Below are 12,287 nucleotides of genomic sequence, written 5' to 3' on the forward strand. Positions count from 1 at the left end.
AATATAATGTATTGTCATTGTCAGTTACCGCTCTTTGACTTGGTTTTGGTATGCTCCAATTAAGTTACGGTTCTCTGCTGTTCCGCTGAAGTTACTGTATGTAATAGTCAATATGAAGTTGCCTGGCGTTACCATATTCTGCTTTACTGTCATAATTACTACCATAAATAGGCAAACAATCAGCTACATATAGTTTAAGCCCTGCAAACAAGCAAAGACTGTAAATTAAAAGCAAAAATAAATGATCATTTATTTTTTTCCTCAATATTTGTATTTTTCACTCAGTGCAGTCGGGGACTACAGTATATTGACTATTAGCACAAAGTTAGTTGACTGAATGCCCTGACAGTGTTAGCATTCAGCATGAATCAGAACAGTTTGCAGTTAAAACCATTTCCTACCTTTTCTTGTAACCCAATAAAATCCACTGCAATTAATGTGGACAGAGATGTTTAATCCACAATTATGATCATCATTTCAACCTGCTGGCTTTCACATCATCGGTCTAGTCGTTACTTAATCGTTTTTGAATCGTGAGAGAGTCGATTCATTGACCTATTCATAAACACAACCGTTGCTTTGTTACTGAACAAATGTCTTTAAGACAGTGTCTTACTGCCACCTACTGGCGGTTTTAGTTGTTACATGGAAAACCTAATTTTACTAGACTTGCATATTTTTCTTATTATTTTTAGTTGAGAAATTATTTATTTAAAAAAAATCCATAAAGATAAATAATTCAATGGATTTTTTAAAAATCTAAATTGCAAATATTGCACCTAATGGGAAAAGTGACTGCAGTAGAAGTTCAAGAGAGAATGCAAAAGGAAGAAGTATCCAACTCTGAAAAAGTTTAGGAACCGTTGATATACAGTCTGGTAACTGCTGATATACAGATAACTAGGTCATGACTTTATAAATATCTATGATATCAAAAATTAAGTCTAAATCAGTGCAAATGTTGTTTAACATATTACAATGCATAAACACAAATATTCTAATACTGTAAACAATTACTTTAAAACTACACTAACTAATTATATATTATGTATTATATTTTGGAAGTTATTTGCAAATGCAGCCAAAGCACAGGATATGTAATGTAATGTAATGTGTATTTATATAGCGCATTTATTGTGTATGGCCATACACCCAAAGCGCTTCACAATTATGAGGGGGGTCTCTCCACACCACCACCAGTGTGCAGCATCCACTTGGATGATGCGACGGCAGCCACAGGACAACGGCGCCAGTGCGCTCACCACACACCAGCTATTGGTGGAGTGGAGAGACAGTGATAGAGCCAATTCGGTGGAAAGGGATGATTGGGAGGCCATGATCGTATGGGCCGATAGAGGGACTTTGGCCAGGACACCGGGGTTACACCCCTGCTCTTTCACGAGAAGTGCCATAGGAGTTTTAATGACCACAGAGAGTCAGGACCTCGGTTTAACGTCTCATCCGAAAGACAGCGCTCACTGACAGTGTAGTGTCCCCTTAACTTTTTACTGGGGCATTAGGACTCACATAGACCACAGGTTAAGCGCCCCCTGTTGGCCTCACTAACACCACTTCCAAGAGCAACCTAGTGTTCCCTAGTGGTCTCCCATCTAGGTACTAACCAGACTCAGCCCTGCTTAGCTTCAGTGATTAACCGGTTTTGGGCTGCAGGGTGATATGACTGTAAGTATGGCTGTAATATTGGTCATGTGGACGTTACTGCTTTTTGCCTTGGCACGACTGCTCACTTTTTGCTTACAATTAAAGTCCCTTTAAACGTAGTCTTGTCAACATTTTGGAAATTGTTTTTCTTTTTATTGAGATAACTTAATAATACACGAATCTATCACTTTTCTTGTTAATAACTAGTCTAAGAGATTTAATAAAAAATCTATTTCAATTAAAAAATGTGAAAAAAAAGACTGTGAATTAGAGAATTTTTGTTTGTGAATAAAATATTTTCCGTACAAAATAAAAAATTTAATAATGTAGTTCTCTGGTATATCAGTGGCGCAGTAGGTAGTGCTGTCGCCTCACAGCAAAAAGGTTGCTGGGTTGCTGGTTCGAACCTCGGCTCAGTTGGTGTTTCTGTGTGGAGTTTGCATGTTCTCCCTTTACGTGGGTTTCCTCAGGGTGCTCCGGTTTCCCCCACAGTTCAAATACATGTGGTACAGGTGAATTGGGTTGGCTAAATTGTCCGTAGTGTATGAGTGTGTGGATGTGTGTGTGGATGTTTCCCAGAGATGGGTTGTGGCTAGAAGGGCATCCGCTGCGTAAAAAAACTTGCTGGATAAGTTGGCGGTTCATTCCGCTGTGGTGACCCCGGATTAATAAAGGGACTAAGCCGACAAAAAAATGAATGAATGAATGTAAGGGTCTGGAAGAAGCAATGTATTTACCTATATTGAGATATAAGCTATAACCAAAGACTTTTGTGTTTTCACATTTAAAAAATATGTGAATCAGCGTTTCGTCTTCACTTTTACAAAATGTGCATGAACTATATCAATTTCCAAAAACTTTGCCATAGTACTGTTCATTGGATATATTTTATGAGGAATTTTAAAATGAACCTCTTTTGTTTTATTGGGAATGCCGTACTTATGAGGTAATAGCCAGGCTTTTTTCCAGTCTATTAGGTCAATGAAGGATGTAGTAAAATTTGCTCTTAGGAACATACTGTAATACTTTTTAATATATAATATATTCATTATTACATTTTTTATCAAATATACTAACTCCATTTAAGATCAGCTCTGGTTCTTTAATAACATTTTCATTAATCATTAAATGAGATTTTATAAGTTGAATTAGGGCTACAGAAATTGCTTTTTGCACAGCATTAAATTCTTTAAAAGGTAATGGAAAATTATTATTGGACATAAATTGTTCATAAGACAAGAAGTTGCCAGACTTATCAAAAATTGAGAGAATACCAATTATATTTTTTAAAACCACGTGGATAGAAAAATACATTTATTTCTAATTCTAATATCAGAATTGTTCCATAAGATGCATTTATGTGGTGAGAAATTGTGGGAACAACACAATTTCCAGGATCTATGCTCTTTGATACAATCCATAGATATATACATGTATACATTTATGGATACAATCAAAGTCCCTTTTACAAAGGCAGAGGACAGCAACTTCAAAATAGGGGTCAAAGGTCAAGTTTAAGCTTAAGGGTTTTTTTCATGTAGATAAATGTCATTACTAAAACATTTTCCAATGTCCTGTCTATTACTAATTTGTATGGGCAACAAAAAAATCTTTGAAGTCATTTTTCTCAATTCAGCACTCGAGCGAGTTAAGGTCTTTTGCTTTTGTAAGGCAGAAAAGTGACAATGTCTATATCTGATCTTTTGAAGACAGCTATAATAATATAACCTTAGTATATTTATTAACATTAACTAATAATAAACAAAACTTGTACAGCATTTAATAATCATACTTCAACTTTTAATAATGCGTTATTAATCCAAAATGTTAATGTTGTTAAAATTAATACACTGTATTAATAATAACAACAACGATGAATAACTTTATTTTCATTTAAAAATGAACAAAAGCCACATGTAATAATGATTTTTTGTGTCATCTTGATGTGATGTATATTTTTCCTTCAAAAATATTAATAAACGCATTCGAGGCTGACTGTTGGAGATCTGCGCAAGTGCGCATGCGCAGCGGCGTCATTTTTAACCAAACAAGAGGACAGGGAAGAACTTATGGGAGCAAGAGATAACGTAAACTCTTACTAAATCGACATTTAATTCTCAATTATGGCCGTGTAACGTAAAGTGTCACTAGTTAACAGTTTTGTATTTTTGTAAGTAATTTTAGAAATAAATGTCCTGTTGCACAAAACTCCCTGAAGCAGTTTGAGGTAACTTGAACATTAACTTAAAAATCTTGACATGATTCTGTATTTACAGTTTAACGTGTCGCCTAACACGACAAACAGCAAAATAATCACTTTTAACAGATTTACTGAAACGACAGTACAGATTTTGATGCTTGAAAACGTGGTGAATTTCGCTTGTTCTCTGGCGCTTTTCACATTATGTTTATGTATCGTTAGTTACTGGACGTTATGCGACACAGATTAAGATATTAATTACATTGTACAGAAGATAGTAGCTTGGAGGTAAGTTAATGTTGACCGCTGAACACAGTAAAGGTAATTTTGGCAGACTTTGTCAAATTAAAAACATTAACTCAGCTACCTGTTTCTTCATGTTAAATGCTATTATTAGCGCGTTACCTGTTTTCACCTTCATACTCTGGTTTCATTCACAAACACATCACAATCAGTAACATTAGTTCTAACAAATCGTAAATTAACCAATAGTTTTAAAGCTCGTTCTCTTTTGTGGTGTTGCTTGTCATTTAGCCAGAGGTGTCAGTGATTCAGTAAATCACTCATGCTTTTAATTTTATGTGGAGAACTGGTAAGTTACTTAGTTGCTTTCTAACTTGTTTAGAGCTGAAATTTTGATATAAACAGTGGTGCTGTTCTCAGTATTTATGCATCATTTTTTTAGTACCATACCATTTATACAACCATTTATCCAAACCAAGTGATACAGGATCAAGCGATTGGCCATCACGAAAGTTTGCTTTATGGCGACTGGTGAGTCTCCTTATTTTAGTCTTATTTAGGCAAAGCTAAATTAATTAAAACTTTTTATAAATCCAATATATATCTTTCAGGCCTCTCTGTTGTCCTGGATGTGATGAAATGCTTGGACTTCCTTTGTCTTTATTGAATGATTTGTGAGCAGTATCCAGCCGTACGGGCAGCACTAAGAGTCAGGTAATCTACAGAGTTGAACTTGATTACTGATAGCTGAGTGAATACCTTTAGGACAGTGTTTTTCATTCCTGGTCCTGAGATTCACAGCTATGTACATTCTGCATGTTTTATTTTACAAACACGCTAAGTTTAGTTCATAGAGCTAATGAGTCTCTGTGTTTAGTAATAGAGAAATACAACTGTGCTTTGTGTCCTCATTACTCATCACTGAATTAAATCACTGAAGTTAAGTAAAAGTCAGTTGTATAGTACACTCACTGGCTGTTTTATTAGGTATACGCACACGGACCCTTACTAGTACCTGATTGGACCCCCTTTTGCCTTCCGGACTGCCTTAATCCTTTGTGGCATAGATTAAACAAGGTACTGGAAATATTCTTCAGAGATTTTGCTCCAAATTGACATGAAAGCATCACGCAGTTGCCACAGATTTGTCAGCTACACATCCATGATGCAAATTTCCTGTTCCATCACATCCCAAAGGTGCACTATTGGATTGAGGTCTGGTAACTGTAGAGGCCATTTGAGTACAGTGAACTCATTGTCATGATCAAGAAACCAGTCTGAGATGATTCTCGCTTTATGACATTGGTGCGTTATTCTTCCGGAAAAAGCCATCAGAAGATGGGTACACTGTAGTCATAAAGGGATAGACTTGGTCTGCAGCAATACTCAGGTAGACTGTGGTGTTGACTTGCACAGGATTAAACACAGTAGCTTTGTTTCCATCCAAAGTATGTGAATGAACTTTATGCACAAAACTGGATTATTGCATGAAAAACGTGCGAATAAAGCTGCGTTTCCATCTAATGAGTCAAAGCGAACAAAATCGTCACTTCTTGATTAACTGGCACCAAGTATAAACAGTAAAAACTAAATTTGCTTCAGTAGGAGAAGCAGCATCAATCTTTTCTTCATCTAATAAATTACTGTACCTCAGAAGGCAATTCTGACATGTAGTGAACGCGCGGTGGCGATCGAAGGTGTCAGGCGCAGAGCACAGACGCTCTTGATTCGGGAGGTCATTAATAATATAATAACACTAATACTGAAACGGTAAGGTGTTTAAGAATGACCAAAACAACATTTCAGATGTTTTATAATGTGCTCAGCCTGCTGGTTTATCCATTCACACACATTTTATTTATCAACACATGATCTCTTATGCTGGAGTTTGTGCGGTAAAAGTGTTTCCATCGTAGTTTTTGCGCATCTTTTCTTATTGAATAAAAAGTTTATCCTACTCAGTTATGCGCATAGGTTTTTAATGCGCATTTTCAAAATTTATGCACATCTTGGCGTTTCTATCAACCATTTTTTATGCGCATATGCAAAATGTGCATATAAATAGGTGGATGGAATCATAGCTAATGACAGAACCACTCAGTGAATGTTCTTATTTAACTGCATATCAGAGTGAGATCAGTCAGACATCTTGTGTTGTATCATATTTTTTCCAATTATGACTTATTATGATAGTAAAATTAGTAAAATAGCCTGTACATATTTTATTTATTTAATACATGGAAAAAATAATTGAATGTAGAAAGTGGTTTGTGCTACAGTAAACAGATGCGTTGAGCCTATTTGGCTCATTCAGAACTTAAATGGCTTACCCGTTGAAACAATACAGTGTAATACTGCTAGTTTAGTATACAACCCTACCATATTAGTCAAACATTTTAAAATACATTATTTAAAATTCTTTATATATATATATATATATATATATATATATATATATATATATATATATATATATATATATATATATATATATATATCTTTTATTTATTATTATATTTATACAGCAGTTCTGTCTGGTTCTTGAATCTGATTGGCCGTGCAATATTTTGCCAGTAACATCACAACAAAATGTACTTTTGAGGCTTTATTAGTAAAGAATGTAGTTGTTTAGATTGCAACTATGCAGTTTATTTGTAAGAATAGTGCCTATTTTAAATTATTCACAATTTCTGAGAGAGCTCGTTGGCAGCCATCAGCCTGCCATAGTGTAGTAGACAAAGACGGTTGTCTATCCACAAGAGGGCACCAGGGCCACATAATAAGCCTTTGCTTAGATTAAAACTGTTGTGAGTTTTCTTGAGTGCAAAGCTGAAAACCGGAAGTGTTGCAGTTTTTAAGGTGGACTGGATAGAATCAATAAGAAGTTGTGAATTAGGCTGATTCAGCCTCGTTCTTCCTTATCGCAAACACAACAGCCGTCTGGTAGTGATTGCGTTGCTTTTTTCAAGGTTAATTATTGTGATATTGTAACAGTCATTTAATGTTTGATATGCCTTGTGTATAAATGTCCCCTATAAGAGGACTTCTTTTGTGGTAGTTTTACCTTTGAGATGTAAGCACGCAAGTATGGGAGTTCAGTTCAGTTCTGGGGAGCTCTGAGAAGTGTGTGATGGTCGCTCTACCGCTGTATCATTCTTTTATTTTAATAATGTAACATTTTATTTTGCGACAGATGTTTGAGTGTGTTTTTCTTTTTCTTTTGCCTACTCATTGTCATTGACTGGCATGTGTGTAGTCGACAGCACTTGGGACAAACGCATAAAGGCCAGTAGGAATATCTGCTCCTGCTACTCGTGTGATATAGCTCATATATATAGATAAAAATGCGTCCAAACAGTGCTTTTTCCACAGAGCTTCGTCTGTTTCTGTATTTGGGTTTCCAAAGGACACGACACAAAGACAGAAGTGCTTACAGTTCAATATTAATTATGTTCCAGAGAATTATAAAATACATAGCAAGCATGATTTGACAAAACAGCTCCAGAATCTCTCCTAGTTAAGTGCTGGATTCGGTTAAAATCTCCTCAAAGCAGAAGCTGTGAACTTCAACCTATAAGTGTTTTTATTTGTTAAAATTGATCATGACATGTACAGTGTCTAGCATTAACGGTAAGCTGTAGCAACGATGTAAACAATGGGAAATGCTGCTTTGCACCGCAGACAATTTAGCTACAATTTCATATTTATCAGCCAAACTGCTGTAAACACACACACACTTCACCAGCACGTTCGTGTCTATGTATGTGTGCGACTGCATTGATTGTCTTTAGGCAGCTTTTCACATCTCAGATAATGTAGTCGCAAAAGATATGTGGATGATTCATGTGACTTACACCTACATATTCTGGATACATGTGAAAGACGTTGTGTAACATGTTGAGTTAAAAAAAGACAGGGTAGCTCAAATAACTCGTGGTAGCAGCTAAGAAATAAATCAAGGCTCACACAGGTCGCATCCCACATCTTGTGCTTTATTCTTCTTTCACGATATATTACAGAAAATAACTTAATCAGAGCATCAGAGAAAAAGAAAAAAAACTTTAGTGCACATGCGCTTGTTGCAGAAAGTTCACACATTCACGCACACACAATGCCAAACGCTCTTAAAGGAGCCGCACCCCATTTTCACTTGTTTCAGAGACTTGTCAGGTTTTATTTTAGTGAGCAGGGAGGAGGTTGATTGAGGTTTACACAGCAGAAAAGCGTGTGCTTGTACGGGCGTGATGTGGAGCCGATCCGCAAATTGCAGCACATTATGACGATGACCAATCAGAGTCACTTGAGGGCGGGCCTTTCAGAGGAACTAGGAAATATATCAGTCGTTTTCATGTTAGCTGAGTAGCTGTGTATAATCAAAGTGAGATATATGAAAAAATAACGCGATTTCCTTCAAGTGAAACATGAGCACACATTGCTTTGCATCTTATAAACACAACCAAGCCTTAAAATTACATTCTGGACCACCCCTTTAACAAATCAGTAAAAAAGTGGATACGACGACAAAGAAATATAATTTTTGTTTGTCATTTATAAAAACAGCTTTGCTGATTAATAGTCTGTTGTATAGTAACATTTTGAAGTTTGGTGTACCTGTTGGTTTGTGTCAGTGTCATTAATAAAATCAATGCAGACAGCTCACCTTTTGGTAAAAATCTAGCTTTCAATGAGTTACTAATGAGATCTGAGGATTTTTTTCCACTCCGCAGAGCTAAATGTAATCTTAAGAGTTAATAATTATCTGGTTGTGCAGTATTTTCTTTACACTTTACCTTTTAAAGACAATATCTATAAAGGTTAATGTTCTGTATTGTGATGTGGTAACAGTGACAAGAGAGGCAAACAGCTTACAGTGTAGCTTAGCGTTGCCATCTTATTAGCCAGTTTTGTCTGAAATGGTCTGCACAAATAACATAATCGTTTAAAATGACATTTTGTTAAATTTATTTTAGTTTAAAAAAACTTTGAAGAGGCATTTATAAACAATACCAAAATAAATAAAAAATAAAGCGCCTTGTGTGTGTCAACGACAACAGCGTATTAATAGAAAAAAAATCATGTAATTGTTATAAAATAAAAGCAAATACAGTATATAATTTGGCCAATGAGTTTTAGGAATTTTATTGATTTTAAAAACATTTTAATAGCATCCCGAAAAAACATCTCTTTTGGCTTAAACGGGTAGACAAGGCAAGTTTATTTATACAGCACATTTCATACACAATGGTAATTCAAAGTTCTTTACATGAACAAGAATAAAAGAAACATGAAAATAAAAATAATACAATTAATTAAAATGGATTAAATTAATTAATATATGGTAATAATTAACAAAACTATGTTCAGGTTATTAAGAGTGATTTCTGGAGGATCATGTGACATTGAACAGGACTTTTGCCATGATGTTAGAAGTACAGCTTTGAAGCAGAAAGCAGTTATTAACTTATTATTTATTTTCTGTTTTACTGTAATGATGTGGGCAGAAGAGACATCTACCAATAACATTAAAGACTCTAAACTTTTTTCCAGTTATGTACATAGATTAGCAACATTAACAATTGTATACATTCTTTTAGCTGCAAGAGACCCAGAATGCAAAATAGCACAATAGTACAAGAAAAGCAGTAATACAGTATATTTTATTTTTCAGTTTCCACTCTGGAGGAATCTGGAGTCTTTACCTCTGCACTATAGGAACGCTGAAGAAGATGAAATGCTGAAAAACTTTGTCCTACATCGATCCTCCATGAAAAGATAAAGAGTAAGGTGTCCTACAGAGATCATTGTCCTCTCTTCCTCAAAAGATCCTATCTCCGGTTGGTTTGGTAAGATGTACACTTGTATTCTCTCTCAGGTGTCCAGCATCTCATACTGCCTCCTCAACTCTGTCTGAAAGAGTCCCCAGTAGTCATAAAGATCTCAAATACTCCCTCGAGATATCAGCATGCCCATCCTCTTGAACCAAAACTGCTGATGTATTATTTGGTACACAAAATACGGCTAGAATTATAAGTCCGTAAAGATTTTTCATCACATATCTTTATTCTAAATGTGTTTACTTATAGTAATTATTAGACTGTTTTGGTTTCTAATCTCTTGGAGTGGTCGAATCATGGAATTACGAACTTAAAGGTTCCATGAAATTAAAATAAAACATTTTTTGGTGTTAGTTTCAGTCTGTTAGTTTTAAGTATATCTTTTATCTTGTGTGCTCCAAAACAATGACAATTTGCCTTGAGAAAACATAAAACTTATATAAACATCTAAAGCTTTTCACTTGACACAATGGATCAACGATTTGTTTCACGTCAGCTCATACTGCAGTTTCTCTTCAAATCCTATCCAATCAATGCTTCCTAGAATCTGACATACCCCGCCCCCTTTAAGACGCTTCACATTTGTTTTTCATTTGATGCGCTTGAGCTCAACCACTCTCACTGGCAGAGCTGTGAGAAAACAAAACACTATTGGCTGTTCTTTTAAAGGGGATGAGCTAATCTGTCTCCTGATACTGAAACTCCTAACTGTTTTAAGACTTCTGGTTTGAGGAGCTAAGATGTAAGTCGCGTTTTCAGTTTATCCTGCAGCGTGCATATCAATATTTCAGTCTTTAGCCTTTTTTGTTCCCTCCAACAAGCCTACAAGCGTTGTTTACTTAAGGTCCATAAAAACTAACTTGTTTTTATGTTGAAATATTAAGAACAAACCCAGTAAAGCTGCTAATCCATCATAGTCTCATCAGCAGCCTGTACTTTCTGATGGGCTCGCTTTGCCTCAGCCCTGATAGCCCAGAGGTGCATATGGAGCTCCCAGTCGACAACACAGCTCTTAAAGCTGAACTTATATCTTCTCTATGCAATGATATTGCAGGGATTCTGTGCCCCGAGTTGCAAACTGTACTGGCTGACGATCTGTCAACAATTACATGTGAGCTGCAAGCTGTAAAAACAAATTTTTTCTAATACTGTGGCCACAGTACAGGGCGATGTGGCAATGTCACTATGATTAAAAAAAAAGACATGTCTGATTCTTCTTTTTCTGACCTGAACTTAAAGGTAGCTCACGTCTGTGCAGCATTTGGGGAAGTGCGTCCACAGCTGCTGGGGAATCTCTGAAGTCAAGTTGGATTTCTGTATCCAGCCTGACTGCACTTCTTGTTCAATGGCTTGAAGTGGCACTTTGTTTGCCCAGAGGAGTCAAAGGTAGACAATTCTCTATTTTTCAAAGTAGTAAGATCGAAGTCATGAGAGAGATGGTAGCCCATGTAATTAATTGTTTTTTGCATATGGTAACTTAGTATAGTCTGCTGACTTTCGGGTCTTTTGACCAATCCAGACTGATCATATTGGTTATTGTTACATGTCCATGTATTTGATTTTTATTTTTGCTATTTTGTTGCCCTCAACAGTTTTTGATTACTTTCTTTGAGTTGTTCTTTTATTTGTGATCAGCCTTAGTTTTATTTTGATTCCTTCCATACTTTGTTATAAATTTCTTATTTTAATAAATAACCCTGGACTGATCCCTTTTGGTTTACCTTTATTTGTGTTATGACTGTGGCTGTAACATAATTGAGGACTATTCCTAAATTGTTTGATTATGTTTTTCAGCTGTTTAGTGTGGAAAGAAGTGGCCACACCGTTTATTTCGTGATTTATCTGGATTTGCTTTTGTGTGAGTGACTTTTTGCATCCTAAGCAAGTATTTGCCCTATTTATACTAGTTGTTGGGTAGGTTGTGGACCTGCAACTTGTTTGCCTTTCTTGTTTTTGTAGTTATTACGCTTCAGAGCCACTTGCTGCTGATCTAGTAATTGAGTCTGTGTATGGTGTTCATGATTTTAGCATTTAAAGTCGTCTCGAGCCCCTAACATCACTATCAACAACGTTTTCACTATTGTAGGGGATCAACCTACATTAAAAGATCGATCAGGGATTTCTTAGCTCATTTCAATGAATCGGATTCAATCAGATCAAAAGATTCACACTTTATCTACCATTTGTCCAGCAAATAGAAGACATTGTATCTTACCAATCTCGTTTATATTATTTCCTTTTTCAACAATAATAACATAACACAGTATTGGGTTAACTTTTAGCAAGGAAACAAAATCTACAGCTCGAGGATATGACTTAGAAGTGCATAAACACGAACACAGTTCTTA

General features: G+C 35.7%; 1 protein-coding gene across 1 annotated transcript in view; it reads left to right on the plus strand.

Annotated features, from left to right (window-relative positions):
• csrnp1a (cysteine-serine-rich nuclear protein 1a) overlaps positions 1 to 12,287 on the plus strand; it is an 811,199-nt gene that overhangs the window by 584,368 nt on the left and 214,544 nt on the right. The window lies entirely within an intron of this gene.

This window comes from Danio rerio, chromosome 2 (genome assembly GCF_052040795.2).
Source record: "Danio rerio strain M-AB ecotype USA chromosome 2, GRCz13ab, whole genome shotgun sequence".
Lineage (NCBI taxonomy): Eukaryota > Metazoa > Chordata > Actinopteri > Cypriniformes > Danionidae > Danio > Danio rerio.